General features: G+C 47.8%; 2 long non-coding RNA genes across 2 annotated transcripts in view; both read right to left on the reverse strand.

Annotated features, from left to right (window-relative positions):
- Window positions 1-693: 693 nt before the first annotated feature.
- On the reverse strand, window positions 694-7368 carry LOC136600967 (uncharacterized). Its single transcript, XR_010789270.1, has 3 exons — window positions 5603-7368; window positions 2203-2354; window positions 694-781 (listed from the first exon to the last, which is right to left on the reverse strand). It is a non-coding gene; the product is annotated as an uncharacterized lncRNA (long non-coding RNA).
- Window positions 7369-15422: 8054 nt separating this feature from the next.
- Window positions 15423-21554, reverse strand: part of LOC136600972 (uncharacterized) — a 260202-nt gene continuing 254070 nt past the window's right edge. The window contains exon 3 of the long non-coding RNA XR_010789278.1: window positions 15423-15556. This is a non-coding gene — a long non-coding RNA (uncharacterized lncRNA). The remainder of the gene's footprint in view (window positions 15557-21554) is intronic.

Genomic DNA, 21554 nt, shown 5'->3' on the forward strand with positions numbered 1-21554 from the left:
CGTCAAAAATGAAACAAAAACACAATATTTTTATTAAAAAAAGTTTTATTATTTTCTGTTTTTAAAAATACACAACAAAGACTTAACTTCAATTTTTTTTTTTAACAAAGACGCCTCTAGACTTTGGTCCTGGGGATCTGTGTCACTGCCAGAAGCTGTAGATCACATAGAGGGCGCAGCTGACTGTTGTGGAGTTTGCTCCAGTTATTAGGGGATCCCCTGGTAGAAGACAGATGCCGTACGGCTGGCGGGTGTGCATATTGCCATGAGGATGACGGGGTTGGTATGCACCATATTCATGGCTATGGTACTGCTGAGGTGGGGGTGTTGCTGGTGGAGGGGTGGGGGGAGGTGGAAGTGGAGGCTGCATATTGGCATGCACACATTGTTGATGGTGCAGCCTGAACTGCTTGATATTATAGTGCAGCTCATAGGGTACCTTTGGGGGGCGAGACATTTCTAAAAGGTGAAAGACTTCTCCTTGATTCGTTAGCCGCCAGTGTTCGGGCATGGTTCTTAGAATTAAGGCCACTAAATAATTGGGCCGCATCATTCAGAGGGCTTTGGTGCTCAAGAAGTGCCATGACCTGTTTTTGCATCTCTTCCTGCCTCTGTACTGATGCTACAACTGGGGCATTTACTGGCATCGCAGCTGGGGGTCTTCCCACTCTCCTTAGAAGCAGTTGGCTGCTGACGGATGGCACACTGTCGTGCTCCTTTACTGTAGGCTGTTGAGGCAGCACCTGCTTCTTGCTGCGGGCTCGGCAAATTATCACTAGATCTGTGGAGAGAAAGTACTTTTTAGTAAACGCGTCTGGACCGTAATGCATGAAAAACAGCTCAACTGCAAACCGGCACGTCACCAGGCATTTGTGCTTTTTCTATTTCCCATTTTTTCCTTCCCCCTTTTTAAAAATTGAAACTCATCTATTAATCGGCAGCTGAGTGAGGACTCGCTTCTGCGGGACGAGTTGTATGTTCAAATGTTTGTATGTTCAAATGCTACAATGTAACGTCCTTCAAAACTTTTGAAAACTTTCTGGAGAGAATTAGACAGAAGAAGAAACTTCTCCATCTCTCGGTGCGTCTTGTTTTGATGGCATTTCTATTGTTCTTGTCCCTCTTTGTTTCTAGCCGTGAGCCGTAAATACTGTTTATTTTAAGTATCGGACTGTTAGAATGTAAATTTGTTAAAATGCAATAAAAAGTAATGAAAAAGTAGTAAATATTCTAAAACGGTCCCGCTGGAAACTACGGGGCCCTCAGACAACCATGCTGACAGTAAAATGAAGAAGCTATTGCGCTCTGAAGATGGCGGCAGGCATTAATTAAAGGAAATAAATAGCTTTGAAAAAAATTTGTTTCGTCGTACCGACCCATAACAGAAGTTTTCATGTCATTTTTGTTGCAGTTTGTGCGCTGCAGGCACAAGACGCACTGAAAGAGGGCGGAATATCTTTTTTTGCCCCATTTCTCTCCTGTAGAATTTTTCCTAATGTTTCAGTGCATTAGTAGCATTAAAAAATACACCGCGTCCCACAAAAAACAAACCCTCCTACAGCGACGCGATGGATGAATAAAACAGGATTTTTTAAAAAGGGGGCAGGAAAAAGCTAAAATGGAAAAAACCTTGGACACTAAGGGGTTAAAGGGTTAACAGCTCCGAAGAGCCACACAGCTTATCGGAGTTGTTGCTGCTGGGTGTTGGCTGTAAGATACAGCTGGTGCCCGCGTGTTATGGAGGGAGATCACGGTGCGGTCTCTCTTAAAAAATTGTTCCGGCGATACAGGATTTAAAAACACAGCAGGCTTACATGTCAGCAAGTCCCAACTATTACCGCCTTTCCCTGAAGGCATGCCCTAGCTATGCTACAAAACAAGACTTTACCTAGCAGGGGCGGTCCAGGTCCCTCCCGCTACATTGAATAGCTGCGCCACGATGCTCGAGAACCAATCCGAGCCATCGCTTCCTGGAGACGGAGTTTACAAACACTGTTACCAGGAAGCAATCTCTAGTCGGCCACCGAGGACTGATGGGATTGCGTCGTAGACCAGTGGGACGGACCTGGACCATGTCTGCTAGGAAAACATGATAAGACATTCCCAAAAAATAAGACGCAGTTCCACTTTTGGGCTAAACATGGGGGTCTTATTTTGGGTAAATACGGCATTCGTACATTTCTTCAGCTGCTGTGTACTTACTCTCTCATGCCCATGCTTGGTGCCGGGTACATTCATTGCTGCAGGTAGATATATGGTCGTTTTGTTCTTCCTCCAGCTCCGCTCCTCGGGACCGCTGTGTATTCTTCTCGGAATTGATCCTGCGCTCCTCCACTTTCCCTTTAATTCTTCCACTGCAATAGATCAAAGAAGCAAACATAAGCATTCTGTGTGCATGTGTCTGCATGTCAGCTTGTGTGCAAGTGTCTGCTTGCATGTATGTCTGTATGTCAAATATGCATGCATGGATCTCTTTGCATGTCAGTTTGCATGCATGTGTACATATGTTCATGTGTCTGCATCATTTGTGTAGGTGTTTGCATGTATGCAAGTGATGGCTGATAAGTAGCAGTCAGTACTTACGCAATTCTGAGTTACCACGGCTGTAGTCCCACTCCTCGTAAATCTTTTTAGCCAGTTCCTCCCACGACCTTTCTTTCCTATCCTTATTTTGATGCATCAGGACAACCAATTTCCCCGTGTCAAATTGTCATCTTGAGAAAATGGCAACCACAGGTCTTTACTTTCTGAAAACCAGCCTTTTCTCTACCCCCCTGGATAATCTCTGCCTTCAAATCCACAGTTCATGCGCAATTGAATTGCAATTGCACTGCGGATCATCCACACCCATTGACTTCTATTGAGCCCACTCGCACAGGATCCGGACTGTAATGGAGAAAAATTGCTTGCCGCTGCGGGAGATTTACATATCAAATCTGCAAGCTTAAATTAGGTTGCGGATGCCAATGCTTCCCTATGGGAACTTTGACTTGCGGATCTCCTGCGCTGGTGACCAGTGCGGATTCCGAATACAAATCCGCCCATGGACATGAGCCTTAATACTCCCTGCAGCCACCAACCAATAAAGGATACCACCTGCTGCCAAGAACACCTAATACCATCTGCTGCCACCATCCAACAATGAATACCACCTGCTGCCAAGAACACCTAATACCATCTGCTGTCACCAACCAACAATAGATACCACCTGCTGCCAAGAACACCTAATACCACCTGCTGCCACCAACCAACAATAGATACCACCTGCTGCCAAGAACACTTAATACCACCTGCTGCCACCAACCAACAATAGATACCACCTGCTGCCAAGAACACCTAATACCACCTGCTGCGACCAACCAACAATGAATACCACCTGCTGCCAAGAACACCTAATACCATCTGCTGCCACCATCCAACAATGAATACCACCTGCTGCCAAGAACACCTAATACCATCTGCTGCGACCAACCAACAATAGATACCACCTGCTGCCAGGAACACATAATAGAAGCTGCAGCCACCAACCAACAATAGATACCACCTGCTGCCAGGAACACATAATAGAAGCTGCAGCCACCAACCAACAATGAATACCACCTGCTGCCAAAAACACCTAATACCATCTGCTGCAACCAACCAACAATGTATACCACCTGCTGCCCAAAAAACCCAAATACCATCTGCTGCAACCAACCAACAATAGATACCACCTGCTGCCCAAAACACCTAATACCATCTGCTGTCACCAACCAACAATAGATACCACCTGCTGCCAAGAACACCTAATAGCACCTGCACTCACCAACCAACAATAGATACCATCTGCTGCCAGGAACACCAAATACCAGCTGCAGCCACCAACCAACAATAGATACCATCTGCTGCCAAGAACACCTAATACCACCTGCAGCCACCAACCAACAATAAATACCATCTGCTGCCAAGAACACCTAATACCAGCTGCAGCCACCAACCAACAATAGATACCATCTGCTGCCAAGAACACCTAATACCACCTGCAGCCACCAACCAACAATAAATACCATCTGCTGCCAAGAACACCTAATACCAGCTGCAGCCACCAACCAACAATAGATACCACCTGCTGCCAAGAACACCTAATACCAGCTGCAGCCACCAACCAACAATAGATACTATCTGCTGCCATGAACACCTAATACCACCTGCAGCCACCAACCAACAATAGATACCACCTGCTGCCAAGAACACCTAATACCATCTGCTGCCACCAACCAACAATACCATCTGCTGCCAAGAACACTTAATACCACCTGCAGCCACCAACCAACAATAGATACCACCTTATTGCTTCCAGGTTTGACCAACTATACCAGTGATGGGGAACCTTTTAGAGACCGAGTGCCCAAACTGCAACCCAAAACCCACTTTTTTTTATCACAAAGTGCCAACATGTCAGGGGTGGGGCTTATCACCATGTATGATTTTACCCCCATCATTCTAAAAAGGACAGGGCCGCTTCAAAATAGACAGGGTGCAGACTTTGACTGCTTTTTGGATGCGGAAATACTGCAGAATGTCCTCAGCGGGAATTTCTGTGGAAAATTCGGCAGCATTTCCGCATCCAAAAAGCAGTCAAAATCTGCATCGTATTTTGAAGTGGCCCTGTCCTTTTCCACCACATGTAAACATACCCGAGCGATAATAGTGACCCCCCCCAGCGGCCCCAGTGGTAATAGTGACTCCCACCCCACAACAATAATAGTGACCCCCACAGCGGCCCCAGCGGTAATAGTGACTCCCCTAGCGATAAAAGTGACCCCACCAGCGGCCCTAGGGATAATAGTGACACCCCCTCAGTATAATAGTGATGCCCCCAGTATAACAGTGACACACACAGCGGCCCCCAGTGCAATAGTGACACCCCACAGCGGCCTCCAGTCTAGTAGTGACACCCCACAGCGCCCCTCCCAAGACCCACATACTTACCCTTTCCTCCTCCTCCTGGAAGCTCAGCTTCTCTTCTGGTTGGCGATGGTCCCGACACGCATATTAACTTTTTCTTCCCCACTTCTGCCACAATAGGCAATTCCCAGCAACCTGATTGGCTGTTTGGTGTATCAGCCAAGACAAACAACCAATCAGGTTGCTGGGAATTGCTGATTGGGGCAAAAGTGGGGAAGAAAAAGTTAATATGCTCCCGGCACACACTGCGAGGTCAGTGGGTTGCCGGACGCCTCCTCCCCCTGCTCTCGCGGAACCAAGTAGTAGGGGACGTCGGGGGAGGGCGGAGGAGGATCCTGGCTGCACATTGAAGTCACAGTGACGGGATCAGCGCGGCTAGCAGCGCTGTGAGTGAATGCCAGCAGGGGAGCCACGGCCCCTGCTGGTATTCACAAGTGGTGAGCGGCCGATGGCGGCGTGTGCCAGTAGGGAGGGCTCTGCGTGCCGCCTCTGGCACGTGTGCCATAGGTTCGCCACCACTGAACTAGAGGCATTCCTATGTATGATAAGACATTCCCCAAAAAATAGGACCCAGTTCCACTTTTGGGCTAAACATGAGGGTGTTATTTGGGGTAAGTACGGCATTCGTACATTTCTTCAGCTGCTGTGTACTTACTCTCTCATGCCCATGCTTGGTGCCGGGTACATTCATTGCTGCAGGTAGATATATGGTCGTTTTGTTCTTCCTCCAGCTCTGCTCCTCGGGACCGCTGTGTATTCTTCTCGGAATCGATCCTGCGCTCCTCCACTTTCCCTTTAATTCTTCCACTGCAATAGATCAAAGAAGCAAACATAAGCATTCTGTGTGCATGTGTCTGCATGTCAGCTTGTGTGCAAGTGTCTGCTTGCATGTATGTCTGCATGTGCATGCATGTCTGCCTGCAGATATGCATGCATGGATCTCTTTGCATGTAAGTTTGCGTGTAATTATCTGCATGCATGTGTGCATATGTGCATGTGTCTGCATCATTTCTGTAGGTGTTGGCGGGTATGCAAGTGATGGCTGCTAAGTAGAAGTCAGTACTTACGCAATTCTTTTTGCGAGTTACCACGGCTGTAGTCCACTGCTCGTAAATCTTTTCAGCCACTTCCTCCCACGACCTTTCTTTCTTATCCTTATTTTGATACACTTCACTATTGGTGTCCCAAATAGCAGGATAAGGGGGACTACCCACTACAATTTTTTTTTCTACTGCGAAATTCACAGCGTTTTTTTTTTCTTCTAATGTTAAAATCGCGGTCGCGAAAAATCACGATTTAGCAGTAAATTGCGATTTTGCGCGATCGCGAATTTAACATTACAAGTCCCATAGACCCCTGTAGAAAAAAAACGCGGGCAGTCACCCTTATCCTGCATCAGGACAACCAATTTCCCCACGTCAAATTGTCTGCTCATCTTGAGAAAATGGCTGCCACAGCTCTTTACTTCCTGAAACCCAGCCATTTCCCCACCCCCGGCTAATCTCCAACTTCAAATCCGTAGTGTCTTATCACCGAAAGGACCACAAATCATAAAACTTAACTTTTATTAATTATAAACCATAAGAAGACGTACTTTTATTTTCCCATATGTGTCAGAGGACACACAACAATTAAAATCAACCAAGCTCAAATCGGTGGATGTTGCTCAATCGCAGTAAACAATATAGTCAGACTTTTATTCTATACTGTTAGGATTCTTATCCATCCATCATTTTTATATTTTCCAATATTTTTCAATCCGGGATGACTAAATATCTATTGTCAGTGACTGACACCACCAGTATTTATCCAAGAGTGGTAGAATATTTATTGTCAGTGACTTAAGATTATTATTGATGGTTCTATATCCAATGTTACTCATCAGTATCACTATCCATTTCAACACCTCTAATTCTTTATCACAAGATGGATCTAGCATCTGCAGTTGTTCCTGTTCTTATATTGGTCACGGTACAATGATGTTTATTATTTTGGATCAATAGTCCATTGTCTTTATTATTGTATCTGACAAATGCATTTATTTCTATTGTCACCTTATTTGGAACAATTGTTCATCAAAGATTGCTCAGGTAGTATGAGTTCCTACTAGAACAGTGTTTGGGTGACTAATTTTTAGCAGATGTCACCTCAATAAATCGCCATTGGGTGCTATGTCTGAAGTGTATTTCCACAAACCTTGATATATCAAGCTTATTTATGCTTGTTATTCTGTGGCACTTCCTTATTATTGTATGACCCGTTCCCTGAGCTATTCATTTCCCGTGATTTATATGATTATATACAGGAAATGAATACAGCCACATGCAACCGTTATTGGTTATCAAAGACCATGATGGATTGTTCCAAATGGTAATGTCTTTTACAAAATTCAATCTCTCTTAGGCCGCCTGCAGACGAGCGGGTCGGATCCGGCAGCGAGAAATCTCGCCGCGTGATCCGACCCCAGAGCCTGCAGGGACGAGCGCGTACTTACCCGCGCGTGGCGGCCCCGGCTCTTTGATGTGCCGGCTGCCGCGCAGCCGGCGCATGCGCAGACCGGAGCCGGCGGTCGGTGAGTGCATGCCCCGCAGAAAATTAGAACATGCTGCGGTTTGTTTGCCGTGCGAGATTTCGCGCGGCCAAACCGCGGCCGTCTGCATAGGAGTGCGTATTGTAATGCACTCCTATGCAGACTTTCAGCGGCGGAAATCCCGCGGCGGGATTTCCGCTCGTGTGCAGGCGGCCTTACTTATAAGTAGGCAATTCAAAGGAATTGTCGCTCCCACTTATATAATAATTCGTGTAGAGAGAAGATTTGTGAGGTGAAGAAAGATAGTGGCTGCATTTAATGAAGCAGCGTACCCTTCCTTTATAAGCTGCTCATCCCTTAGGATTTAATGAGCTAGTATTTAGTATACATAGATGGCTTGGTGGTAGCCTAGAATATATTGTAGGCTATCACCTCCATCAATACCCCTTAGGGTGATAGTCTCTGTTTCTATAAGTGCAGTCTGTTATGATAAACTAACAGCTGCCAGCTAGGATAATGATGATGACCCTGTTTTCAGTTTATAAATATGTAGATGGGTTGCGTTATGATGAACACACAACCACTCTATAGATTAGTTTTTCAAGGAGGGAATCGGCCCATGGAACCTATCCCCCCATCCCCATCAACGCGTTTCCACATCCTTGGAGACGGTTGTTTCCTCAGGATGGAGCTAACCTAGCATGACCAGCCGCTCTGGCTGTCAGAGTGTAAAATGAACAGAGATTCCGTAGTCAAATCCGTAGTGCATCCGCAAATTGAATTGCGGGTGCAATGTGAAGCACCCGCACCCATTGACTTCTACTGAGCCCACCTGCACGGGATCCGGACTGAGATGGAGAATGCTGCGATTTGTTTCCCGCAGCAGGAGATGCGCAAATCAAATCTGCAAGCTTAAATTAGATTGCGGATGCCAATGCTTCCCTATGGGAACTTTGACTTGCGGATCTCCCACGCGGTTGACCAGTGCGGATTCCAAAATACAAATGTGCCTATGAACATGAGCCCTAATGCCACCAACCAACAATGGATACCACCTGCTGCCAAGAACACTTAATACCACCTGCTGCCACCAACCAACAGTAGATACCACCTGCTGCCAAGAACACTTAATACCACCTGCTGCCACCAACCAACAATAGATACCACCTGCTGCCAAGAACACCTAATACCAGCTGCTGTCACCAACCAACAATAGATACCACCTGCTGCCAAGAACACCTAATACCAGCTGCAGCCACCAATCAACAATAGATACCACCTGCTGCCAAGAACACCTAATACCACCTGTTGCGACCAAACAGCAATAAATACCGCCTGCTGCTAAGAACACCTAATACCACCTGCAGCCACTAACCAACAATAGATACCACCTGCTGCCAAGAACACCTAATACCATCTGCTGCCACTAACCAACAATAGATACCACCTGCTGCCAAGAACACCTAATACCGCCTGCAGCCACTAACCAACAATAGATACCACCTGCTGCCAAGAACACCTAATACCGCCTGCTGCCACCAACCTACAATAGATACCACCTGCTGCCAAGAACACCTAATACCATCTGCAGCCACCAACAAACAATAGATACCACCTGCTGCCAAGAACACCTAATACCAGCTGCAGCCACCAACCAACAATAGATACCACCTGCTGCCAAGAACACCTAATACCAGCTGCAGCCACCAACTAACAATAGATACCACCTGCTGCCAAGAACACCTAATACCAGCTGCAGCCACCAACCAACAATAGATACCACCTGCTGCCAAGAACACCTAATACCAGCTGCAGCCACCAACCAACAATAGATACCACCTGCTGCCAAGAACACCTAATACCAGCTGCAGCCACCAACCAACAAAAGATACCACCTGCTGCCAAGAACACCTAATACCATCTGTTGCCACCAACCAACAATGCCATCTGCTGCCAAGAACACCTAATACCATCTGCTGCAACCAACCAGCAATAGATACCACCTGCTGCCAAGAACACCTAATACCACCTGCTGCCACCAACGAACAATAGATACCCCATGCTGCCAAGAACACCTAATACCATCTGCTGCCACCAACCAACAATGCCATCTGCTGCCGAGAACACCTAATACCACCTGCTGCCACCAACCAACAATAGATACCACCTGCTGCCAAGAACACCTAATACCATCTGCTGCCAAGAACACCTAATACCAGCTGCAGCCACCAACCAACAATAGATACCACCTGCTGCCAAGAACACCTAATACCATCTGCAGCCACAAATCAACAATAGATACCCCCTGCTGCCAAGAACATCTTATACCAACTGCTGCCACCAACCAACAATACCATCTGCTGCCAAGAACACCTAATACCACCTGTAGCCAGCAACCAACAATGGATACCACCTACTGCCAAGAACACCTAATACCACCTGCAGGTACCAACCAACAATAGATACCACCTGCTGCCAAGAACACCTAATACCACCTGCAGCCAACCAAGAATAGATACCACCTGCTGCCAAAAACAACTGTTACTACCTGCTGCCTGCCACCAACCAACAATGGATACCACCTGCTGCCAAGAACACCTATAGAACACCTTTCACGGCCGGCCGATATACGCCATCACCTGGGGCATAGAAGCTCGTGAACGGGCGCATAAATCTAACGTTTGTGCGCCCATTCACACGGCATGGGCCCCCGGCGTAAATGCGCCAAGGTCACGATGCCGTCGCCCCTTTCCCCTCCCTATTGCAGGCTCACCTCTGCTTTCCTCCTCGTTCTTTGCAATGGGAGGGGCGGGGTGGGGCGCAGCTAAGCGCCATCCCATCTCTTCCCACTGATGGCTATAGACAGGGGGCGGCAGCTTAGCTGCCAAACTCCCTCCCAACTACAGCCGCTGCCATAGACTCCCATAGGAGCCATGCAGCGGCCAACATATTCTGGCCCAAAAGATAGTTCCAGGACTATCTTTTGGGCCCGACATAAAAACGTCTGGCGCTATATTGGTTGGCCGGGCGCTTTTACGTCTCAGGAATATGGCCATGTAATCTGATGCATTAGAATCCAATGCATCAGAACACAGCGTGTATCAGCCGGCCGTGAAAGCGGCTGGCTGATATACGCTCATGGGAAACAGCCCTAACACATTTGTGTGGCTATAAGACGCACCAAGATTCAGACAACAGAAAGTAAGAACGTATTTAATCACAAGCATAACAACGGTAAATAGGGAACAAGTTACAAGGAAAGCCGATCCATACGTAAAAGTAGCGCACAGCCAGATAACATGAAAAGCAATGAGTTTATTACAATATTCCGAAGGCACAAAAACACAAAACATGTACAATAAAACCATTTAAAAACACTAAAACTACCCAGCGGGAATAGGCATGCAGCAGCATCTAAAGGATAAAGCAAACAGTGATACTCAGATTACACTAACTAATCAAAAGGTCCAATCTCCTAGAATAAACCCAACATCACAACCACTATTGGGGCAGTAATGTGACATCCGAACAGGATATGAGAAGAGACGGACTAATAGATCTGGGGGAAAACATTTTAAGTCCCATAAACTCATTTTAGGGTATTTAACGAGATATCCCACGCAGGTGGAGTCCCATATGAAATGTTGAAAGCCCTTATTATTACCCTACCCGACCCTGGTAAGTCCCCAGATCAACCGTCACTCTGCTGTCCTACCTCCTTATTACATGCAGATATAAAGCTATATGATTAATCGCATCCGCTGCTGAAATCTGCATGAAAAATCTGCGCATGCCGGGGACATGAGGCCAAAGTCTTAGCTGCCCGACTATCAGAGGTTCTTCCGAATTTAATTGATAGAGATTAGAGATGAGCGAACGTACTCGGATAGGCACTACTCGTCCGAGTAATGTGCCTTATCCGAGTACCGCTGTACTCGTGCTCAAAGATTCGGGGCGCTCCGCTGCTGACAGGTGAGTCGGAGCGGGGAGCGGGGCAGAGCGGCCGGGAGAGAAAGATCTCCCCTCCGTTCCTCCCCGCTCTCCCCTGCAGCTCCCCGCTCCGCAGCGCGTCCCGAATCTTTGAGCACGAGCAGAGAGGTACTCGGATAAGGCACATTACACGGACGAGTAGTGCCTATCCGAGTACGTTCGCTCATCTCTAATAGAGATCAAGTTTAGACCTGCCGATTTCTCGCTTGAACGAGCGAACAATTCATCATTGTCTCATACAAACAAGAATTCGTTCAGTCGGTCACAATCGCTGTATAAGTGCAGTTAAGGGTGCGTTCACAAGAGCGTATATCGGCTCGGTTTTCACGCCGAGCCGATATACATTGTGCTCACGTGCAGGGGGGGAGGCTGGAAGAGCCCTGGAGCAGGAACTGAGCTCCCGCCCCCTCTCTGCCTCCTCTCCACCCCTCTGCACTATTTGCAATGAAGAGAGGTGGGGCAGGGGCGGGGCTAATTCACGGACCTTAGCCCCGCCCCCGTCCCACCTCCTCTCATTGAAAATAGTGCAGAGGGGCGGAGAGGAGGCAGAGAGGGGGCGGGAGCCTCAGTTCCTGCTTCTGGCTCTTCCAGGCTCCCCCCCTGCAGATGAGGAGGACGTATATCGGCTCGACGTGAAAACCGAGCCGATATACGCTCTTGTGAACGCACCCTAAATCGAATGACTAGTGAACGCGCCAGCGATGATTCTTATGCCTGCAGGAAATGAGTGATGAGCGAATAGCGGATGATTTCTCGTTCATCGTTCCATCGTCGGCTGAGTTATACTGAACGATTAGCATTCATTTTCACTCGTTTGAATGATTTGTTTGAACAATAATCGTTCCGTAGAGAAGGGCCTTTAGGTTTATTGAAGGTTGAGAAACAGTTGATGGCACTCGACGGTTTTTTAGCAATATTTGAGGTCATGGCCCGAGAAACGCCTTCAGTGCTCCTCACTCTGGATACGAGGAGCCGTTTGACCACCGGAGTTGTCTTAGAGAGGTGCTCTTAATTTGTCTTGAATGCTTTTTTACCCTCTTCCATCATGGTCCTCTCTTCTTCACCATCAGCTCACATATATACATCGGGCTGTATTTCAACTCCTTTTAACATCACTAATGGTACCAGGCGGGGATGCCCACTGTCACCAATGATTTTTGCTTTAGTGATGGAGCCATTTGTCTGATTGATTCGCTTGTCCCCAGATATTTCTGGTATCACTATTACCAGAACCGACCACCGTATTGGCCTCTTTGTAGACAACATAATTTTGAGCATAACCTCACCAGAAACATCTCTCTAAGCTGTTTTGTGGACTATTGAGGAATTCAGCCACTAAGTCATTGATTCTTGGTGTGGGCATACCTCGACCACTTCAATTAAAATTAGAGGCCAAACGTGAAATTTCTTATTTAGATATTCTTCCTACCTTCCCGATTAGCCAATTAGGAACCATTAATTGTAATGTTCTATTATCTACCCTACAAAAAGATATTAAAAACTACACTAAACTATCGATCTCCTTGGTGAGTAGTAAATTGCTTACGAAAGATGTTGATATTACCCACAATACCCTACTCCTCCGTACCTTCCCATCCTTATTTCCAACGCTGTATTGATACGGATTCAAAAATTACTTCCAAAATGTATTTAGAAAAACCAAAGAGCAAGGGTCTCACCTAATATACGCCTCTAATATGCCTCTCAAGGAGGATTAGCTTGCCCACATGTGAAGAATTATTATTTGGCCTCACTACTAGACCAATTGAGGAGCTGGTGGTTGGACGACTCTGATAAGCACTGCGATGATATAGAAGCTACCATTACTGGATTTTTCAAACTGCATCCATTAACATATGTAAAGGAATATCTTCCTCTTTTGATGGTTTCCCACTCCGACCTGTAAATACCCTCTTGGAGATCATCCTGTGAGTTATCCCTGACATTAGGCTTAGAAGTTGGTATCTCAACAGTTGGTATATCAACAGTGATGGGACCTGATGGAAGGCTCATGGATGCTTCTCTCCGAAGATTCTATAAGTACCTCCAATTGTGACATTTTATCTTGTTGTTAAACCTTTCAGGATGCCCTCCTAGAACTTTATATGAATCCTTTTTTTCTAATTCACACTAAAGGTATAACTGGAACCTACACCGCACTTTCCCTTAATTGTAATTCCCGTTTTCAGAAAGAACTGAGAAAGGGAATTTCAGGAGACCTTTAATGAGGACCAATCAGTTAAGTGCTAAGACCTCTTGTTGTGCTAATCATTAAGAAGACGTTTATATAGGTGGCATCTACCGCTTGTCTGAAATGCTTCCTGGTACTTCTGGTTTGTGTTGGAGATGTTATGGACAAGTTGGATCTCTGTTACATATCTGGTGGTCATGTGAAATCCTTAAACCTCTATGGGATCAGATTTACTTCCCACTGCATTCAATTTTGACTTTCGATGGGGCCCTAATGTGGCCCTATTATCATTAGCTGTAGAGGATATTATTTTTGCTGGCCTTACTATATTGTCTCATCTCCTAATAGTAACTAGGGCTTCTATTGCTATGAAATGGAAAACTACGGCTAGATCGACTTTTTGCTGTTATTCAAAATAACTGCTTAATGGAAAACTTATTGCTTCCAGATTAGACCAACTAGAGGCATACAAATGTAATAGGGTAAATGGGACAATGGAACAATACCTCTACAGCGCCACCTATTGGAAGGCAGCATTTCTGCAAGCCAATGTCAGACTTTTTAGCAAGCCTTGTAACAATGACTGGGAATTATAAGCCAAAGCCACAATCTTCTCCAGAAGGAAAAGCTAACCGTGCACAGACAGACAGAAATGCTGCCTTCCAATAGGTGGCGCTACAGAGGTATTGTTCCATTTTGCATTTGCATATTTCCCCCAGGAGCATGGATGGCCTTATAAGTCTCCTCACACCTTCTAAGTGCTCTCCTTAAGGAGTAACGGTACCCTTCCTGACCCAATGTAAATGGGTGAAATGGCTTCAATTCTCTGGTTAAGATATTGCAGTGCTTAAATACAAATTAGAGGACAATGTGTATAAATATATTAGGGGACAATACAAGGATCTCTCCGATGATCTGTTTATACCCAGGACTGTGACGGTAACAAGAGGGCATCCTCTACTGTTAGAGGAAAAAAGGTTTCATTACCAACATAGAAGGGGGTTCTTTACTGTAAGAGCAGTGAGACTGTGGAACTCTCTGCCTGAGGACGTGGGGATGGCAAAATCCATAGAGGAGTTTAAGAGGGGAGTAGATGTCTTTCTACAGCGCTATGTTATTACAGGATATAGACATTAAATAACCATCTGGATCTTGGAGTCATGTAGAAACTATAAAAAAATTGATCCAGGGAGTATTCTAACTGCCATTATAAAGTCGGGAAATAATCCCCCCCCCCCCCCCCCCAATAGCCTTTTTTTTTTAACTTCCTCTGGATCAACAAGGGAGGGGGGGTGGAAACAGGCTGAACTGGATGGACATTGTCTCCCTTCAGCCTAACATACTATATTACTATGTATATTTGAGCAGTCAATCAAGAGCCAAGGGGAGGGGTCGATGATGCACCCCCACCTGTATTATACATAGGTGAATCGGGGGTTCAGGCATCTGGGATAGCGGGATGACACCTCCTGGACAGACTGCTGTAAGAAAACTAACTTTTCCATTGCCATTTATCTTTCAGGCTCCATAAACAGCAGGTAAATCGTTGGCACCTTCACCCCTGCCAGTCTGTTTAGTATTAGGTTTGTTGTGTGCTGATGACCAACCATCTAGGCAGGATTATGCCACTGAATTTACACACCGCTTCCCAGAACTGGAGTCAAACGGAGAAGACAGTAAAAGTCCTTTAGGTTGGACATCTGAACTTTTTTGAAAAAAACACATTTATTTATTTTTTAATGCTATTTTATTTCCACTCTGGCATTAATTTTGACTTTGGAACATATAAGATAAGGACAGATGCATCTCAGTAGCCCGGGCCGTGCTGGTAACTTCTATGGTGACAGATGAACCTGTAGACTTCATGATCAGCGGGATCTTTTCCTCCGTCAGTTGAGCTGTAAAGAAACATTCTGACATGTGAACAGTGTAGAGTAGAACAAAGGTGAGCACTAATCTACAGGGCAGAGTCCGGGGCAATGACTTTACCAACTGCAGGACTCACATCTATGCACTTTTGCAAGAGAGAAGGCGGGACAGGGGCGGAGCTAAGTTCCAGGAATTAGCCCCGCCCCTGTCCCACTTTCCCTCATTGCAAATAGTGCAGAGGGGCAGAGAGGTAGTGGAGAGGAGGCGGAGAGGGGCGGGAGCTCAGTGCACTGCTCCGGGCTCTTCTAGCCTCCTCCCCCTGCAGAGAGGGACGCCGTATATTGGCCGGAGTGAATACACGGCCGATATAAAGTCATCTGAATAAGCCCTCAGACTCCCTTGCACTCCCCTTATAAACACCCGTATGAAGCATGGTCACATGACTTCCAAACTCCCAACACAAAAGGATACATTTTGACACCAGACGGCTCCTTTGCAGACATTAACCCTTTCATTCCTACAAGCATCAATACACATTTTGCTGATTCCTTCCACATTGAAGCCACTGACAATACATAGGCATAAGACAACTGCATGCATTCATTATGGAGGCGCCCCGGTAACTCCGCCCACTACGACAGCATGCATACATTATGGAGGAGCCCCGGTAACTCCGGCCACTACAACTGCAGGCATACATTATGGAGGAGCCCCGGTAACTCCGGCCACTACAACTGCAGGCATACATTATGGAGAAGCCCCGGTAACTACGGCCACTACAACTGCATGCATACATTATGGAGACGTCCCGGTAACTTCGGCCACTACATCAGCATACATACATTATGGAAGGGCCCCGGTAACTCCGCCCACTACAACTGCATGCATACATTATGGAGGTGCCCCAGTAACTCTGCCCACTACAACTGCATGCATACATTATGGAGACGTCCCGGTAACTTCGGCCACTACATCAGCATACATACATTATGGAAGGGCCCCGGTAACTCCGCCCACTACAACTGCATGCATACATTATGGAGGCCCCAGTAACTCCGCCCACTACAACTACATGCATACATTATGGAGACTTCGGTAACTCCGCCCACTACAACAGCATGCATACATTATGGAGGCCCCGGTAACTCCGCCCACTATAACAGCATGCATACATTATGGAGACCCCGGTAACTCCGCCCACTGCAACAGCATGCATACATTATGGAGGTCCCGGTAACTCCGCCCACCACAACAGCAGGCATACATTATGGACGCGCGCGGTAACTCCGTCCACTACAACTGCATGCATACATTAAGGAGGCCCCAGTAACTCCGCCCACTACAACAGCATGCATACATTATGGAGGAGCCCCGTTAACTCCGGCCACTACAACTGCATGCATACATTATGGAAGGGCTCCGGTAACTCCGCGCACTACAACTGCATACATAGATTATGGAGGCCCCAGTAACTCCGCCCACTACAACAGCATGCATACATTATGGAGACCCCGGTAACTCCGCCCGCTACAACAGCATGCATACATTATGGAGGCGCCCCGGTAACTCCGCCCACTACAACTGCATGCATTCATTAAGGAGGCCCCAGTAACTCCGGCCACTACAACAGCATGCATACATTATGGAGGAGCCCCGGTAATTCCGGCCACTACAACTGCATGCATACATTATGGAGGAGCCCCAGTAACTCCGCCCACTACAACTGCATGCATACATTATGGAGGCCCCGGTAACTCCGCCCACTACAACTGCATGCATACATTATGGAGGGGCCCTGGTAACTCCGGCCACTACAACTGCATGCATACATTATGGAGGCTCCAGTAACTCCGCCCACTACAACAGCATGCATACATTATGGAGGCCCCAGTAACTCCGCCCACTACAACAGCATGCATACATTAAGGAGGCCCCGGTAACTTCGCCCACTACAACTGCATGCATACATTATGGAGGCGCTGCGGTAACTCCGGCCACTACAGCTGCATGCATACATTATGGAGGCGCTCCGGTAACTCCGCCCACTATAACAGCATGCATACATTATGGAGGCCGCAGTAACTCCGCCCACTACAACAGCATGCATACATTATGAAGGCCCCGGTAACTCCGCCCACTACAACAGCATACATACATTATGGAGGCCCCAGTAACTCCGCCCACTAAACTGCATGCATACATTATGGAGGTCCCAGTAACTCCGCCCACTACAACTGCATGCATACATTATGGAGGTGCCCCGGTAACTCCGCCCACTACAACTGCATGCATTCATTAAGGAGGCCCCAGTAACTCCGGCCACTACAACAGCATGCATACATTATGGAGGAGCCCCGGTAATCCTGGCCACTACAACTGCATGCATACATTATGGAGGAGCCCCGGTAACTCCGCCCACTACAACTGCATGCATACATTATGGAGGCCCCGGTAACTCCGCCCACTACAACTGCATGCATACATTATGGAGGGACCCTGGTAACTCCGGCCACTACAACTGCATGCATACATTATGGAGGCTCCAGTAACTCCGCCCACTACAACAGCATGCATACATTATGGAGGCCCCGGTAACTCCGGCCACTACAACTGCATGCATACATTATGGAGGCGACCCGGTAACTCCGGCCGCTACATCAGCATGCATACATTATGGAAGGGCCCCGTTAACTCCGCCCACTACAACTGCATGCATACATTATGGAGGGGCCCTGGTAACTCCGCCCATTACAACTGCATGCATACATTATGGAGACCCCAGTAACTCCGCCCACTACAACAGCATGCATACATTATGGAGGGCCCGGTAACTTCGCCCACTACAACTGCATGCATACATTATGGAGGCCCCGGTAACTCCGCCCGCTACAACTGCATGCATACATTATGGAGGCCCCAGTAACTCCGCCCACTACAACAGCATGCATACATTATGGAGGCCCCGGTAACTTCGCCCACTACAACAGCATGCATACATTAAGGAGGCCCCGGTAACTTCGCCCACTACAACTGCATGCATACATTATGGAGGCGCTGCGGTAACTCTGGCCACTACAACTGCATGCATACATTATGGAGGCGCCCCGGTAACTCCGCCCACTATAACAGCATGCATACATTATGGAGGCCCCGGTAACTCCGCCCACTACAACAGCATGCATACATTATGAAGGCCCCGGTAACTCCGCCCACTACAACAGCATACATACATTATGGAGGCCCCAGTAACTCCGCCCACTAAACTGCATGCATACATTATGGAGGCCCCGGTAACTCCGCCCACTACAACAGCATGCATACATTATGGAGGTGCCCTGGTAACTCCGCCAACTACAAGAGCATGCATACATTATGGAGGCCCCAGTAACACCGCCCACTACAACAGCATGCATACATTATGGAGGCCCCGGTAACTCCGCCCACTACAACTGCATGCATACATTATGGAGGCCCCGGTAACTCCGCCCGCTACAACAGCATGCATACATTATGGAGGCCCTGGTAACTCCGCCCACTACAACAGCATGCATACATTAAGGAGGCTCCGGTAACTTCGCCCACTACAACTGCATGCATACATTATGGAGGCCCCAGTAACTCCGCCCACTACAACAGCATGCATACATTATGGAGGCCCCGGTAACTCCGCCCACTACAACAGCATGCATACATTATGGAGGCGCCCCGGTAACTCCGCCCACTATAACAGCATGCATACATTATGGAGGCCCTGGTAACTCCGCCCACTACAACAGCATGCATACATTATGGAGGCCTCGGTAACTCCGCCCACTACAACAGCATACATACATTATGGAGGCCCCAGTAACTCCGCCCACTACAACTGCATGCATACATTATGGAGGCCCCAGTAACTCCGCCCACTACAACAGCATGCATACATTATGGAGGCCCCGGTAACTTCGCCCACTACAACAGCATGCATACATTAAGGAGGCCCCGGTAACTTCGCCCACTACAACTGCATGCATACATTATGGAGGCGCTGCGGTAACTCTGGCCACTACAACTGCATGCATACATTATGGAGGCGCCCCGGTAACTCCGCCCACTATAACAGCATGCATACATTATGGAGGCCCCGGTAACTCCGCCCACTACAACAGCATGCATACATTATGAAGGCCCCGGTAACTCCGCCCACTACAACAGCATGCATACATTATGGAGGCCTCGGTAACTCCGCCCACTACAACAGCATACATACATTATGGAGGCCCCAGTAACTCCGCCCACTACAACTGCATGCATACATTATGGAGGCCCCGGTAACTCCGCCCACTACAACAGCATGCATACATTATGGAGGCCCTGGTAACTTCGCCAACTACAACAGCATGTATACATTATGGAGGCCCCGGTAACTCTGCCCACTACAACTGCATGCATCCATTATGGAGGCCCCGGTAACTCTGCCCACTACAACAGCATGCATACATTATGGAGGCCCTGGTAACTCCGCCCACTACAACAGCATGCATACATTATGGAGGTGCCCCAGTAACTCCGCCCACTACAACAGCATGCATACATTATGGAGGCCCTGGTAACTCCGCCCACTACAACAGCATGCATACATTATGGAGGCCCTGGTAACTCCGCCCACTACAACAACATGCATACATTATGGGGCCCCAGTAACTCCGCCCACTACATCAGCATGCATGCATTATGGAGGCGCCCCAGTAACTCCGCCCACTACAACAGCATGCATACATTATGGAGGCCCTGATAACTCCGCCCACTACAACAGCATGCATACATAATGGAGGCCCTGGTAACTCCGCCCACTACAACAGCATGCATACATTATGGGGCCCGGTAACTCCGCCCACTACATCAGCATGCATAGATTATGGAGGCGCCCCGGTAACTCCGCCCACTACAACAGCATGCATACATTATGGAGGCCCTGGTAACTCCGCCCACTACAACAACATGCATACATTATGGGGCCCCAGTAACTCCGCCCACTACAACAGCATGCATACATTATGGAGGTGCCCCAGTAACTCCGCCCACTACAACAGCATGCATACATTATGGAGGCCCTGATAACTCCGCCCACTACAACAGCATGCATACATTATGGAGGCCCTGGTAACTCCGCCCACTACAACAGCATGCATACATTATGGGGCCCGGTAACTCCGCCCACTACATCAGCATGCATAGATTATGGAGGCGCCCCGGTAACTCCGCCCACTACATCAGCATGCATAGATTATGGAGGCGCCTCGGTAACTCCGCCCACTACATCAGCATGCATAGATTATGGAGGCGCCCCGGTAACTCCGCCCACTACAACAGCACATTCTGCTGCATTACTTTTCACTTCTGTTCTGTTTTATTTCAGTTTCTCTCCAAAAATGCAGCAGAGAAATAGAAACCCTGAAGTGACCCAAACGCAGGTGGGAGGCAGCCTCGGTTTACCAGCAGCCGCATGTAAACCCCCCGATATTACATACTCTGTACTGAGCTACATGACGACCTTGGCTCTGCTACATCATCCTGGGGATATATGTCAAGCATTGGGAATTGCTCCTACCTTTAAGGCCCAATGTCCACAGGCCAAATAGAATTACGAAATCCGCGCGGGTCTCCAGCAAACATGATCCGCGCCAATAGGGAATCACTGGGCACCCGCAGGTCGTTAAATACCTACGGATGTCATTTTTTCCTGGAGCGCGGATCGCACGTGCAGAAAAGCACCAGCAACATGCTCCATTTTGTGTGGCGTTCCTGCACGGACGGCTCTCGTGGTTTCAATTGAAGCTTATGGAAGCCGTCCGGATCTGCGGCACACCCGCAGCTCTATTTGTTTTGTGCCACGGGAACGCGGGAGAGCAGGAGTTAAAGAAAGAAATTTGTGCGGCACACTACCAGCATGCCGAACACATCCGCTGAGCCAAGGAGAGGAGATCCGGCCGCAAGGGAGGTGAGACCCGCAGCGTCCGGACAGGTAAGTATATCGCATTTTCTTGG

This window comes from Eleutherodactylus coqui, unplaced genomic scaffold, assembly GCF_035609145.1.
Source record: "Eleutherodactylus coqui strain aEleCoq1 unplaced genomic scaffold, aEleCoq1.hap1 HAP1_SCAFFOLD_36, whole genome shotgun sequence".
Lineage (NCBI taxonomy): Eukaryota > Metazoa > Chordata > Amphibia > Anura > Eleutherodactylidae > Eleutherodactylus > Eleutherodactylus coqui.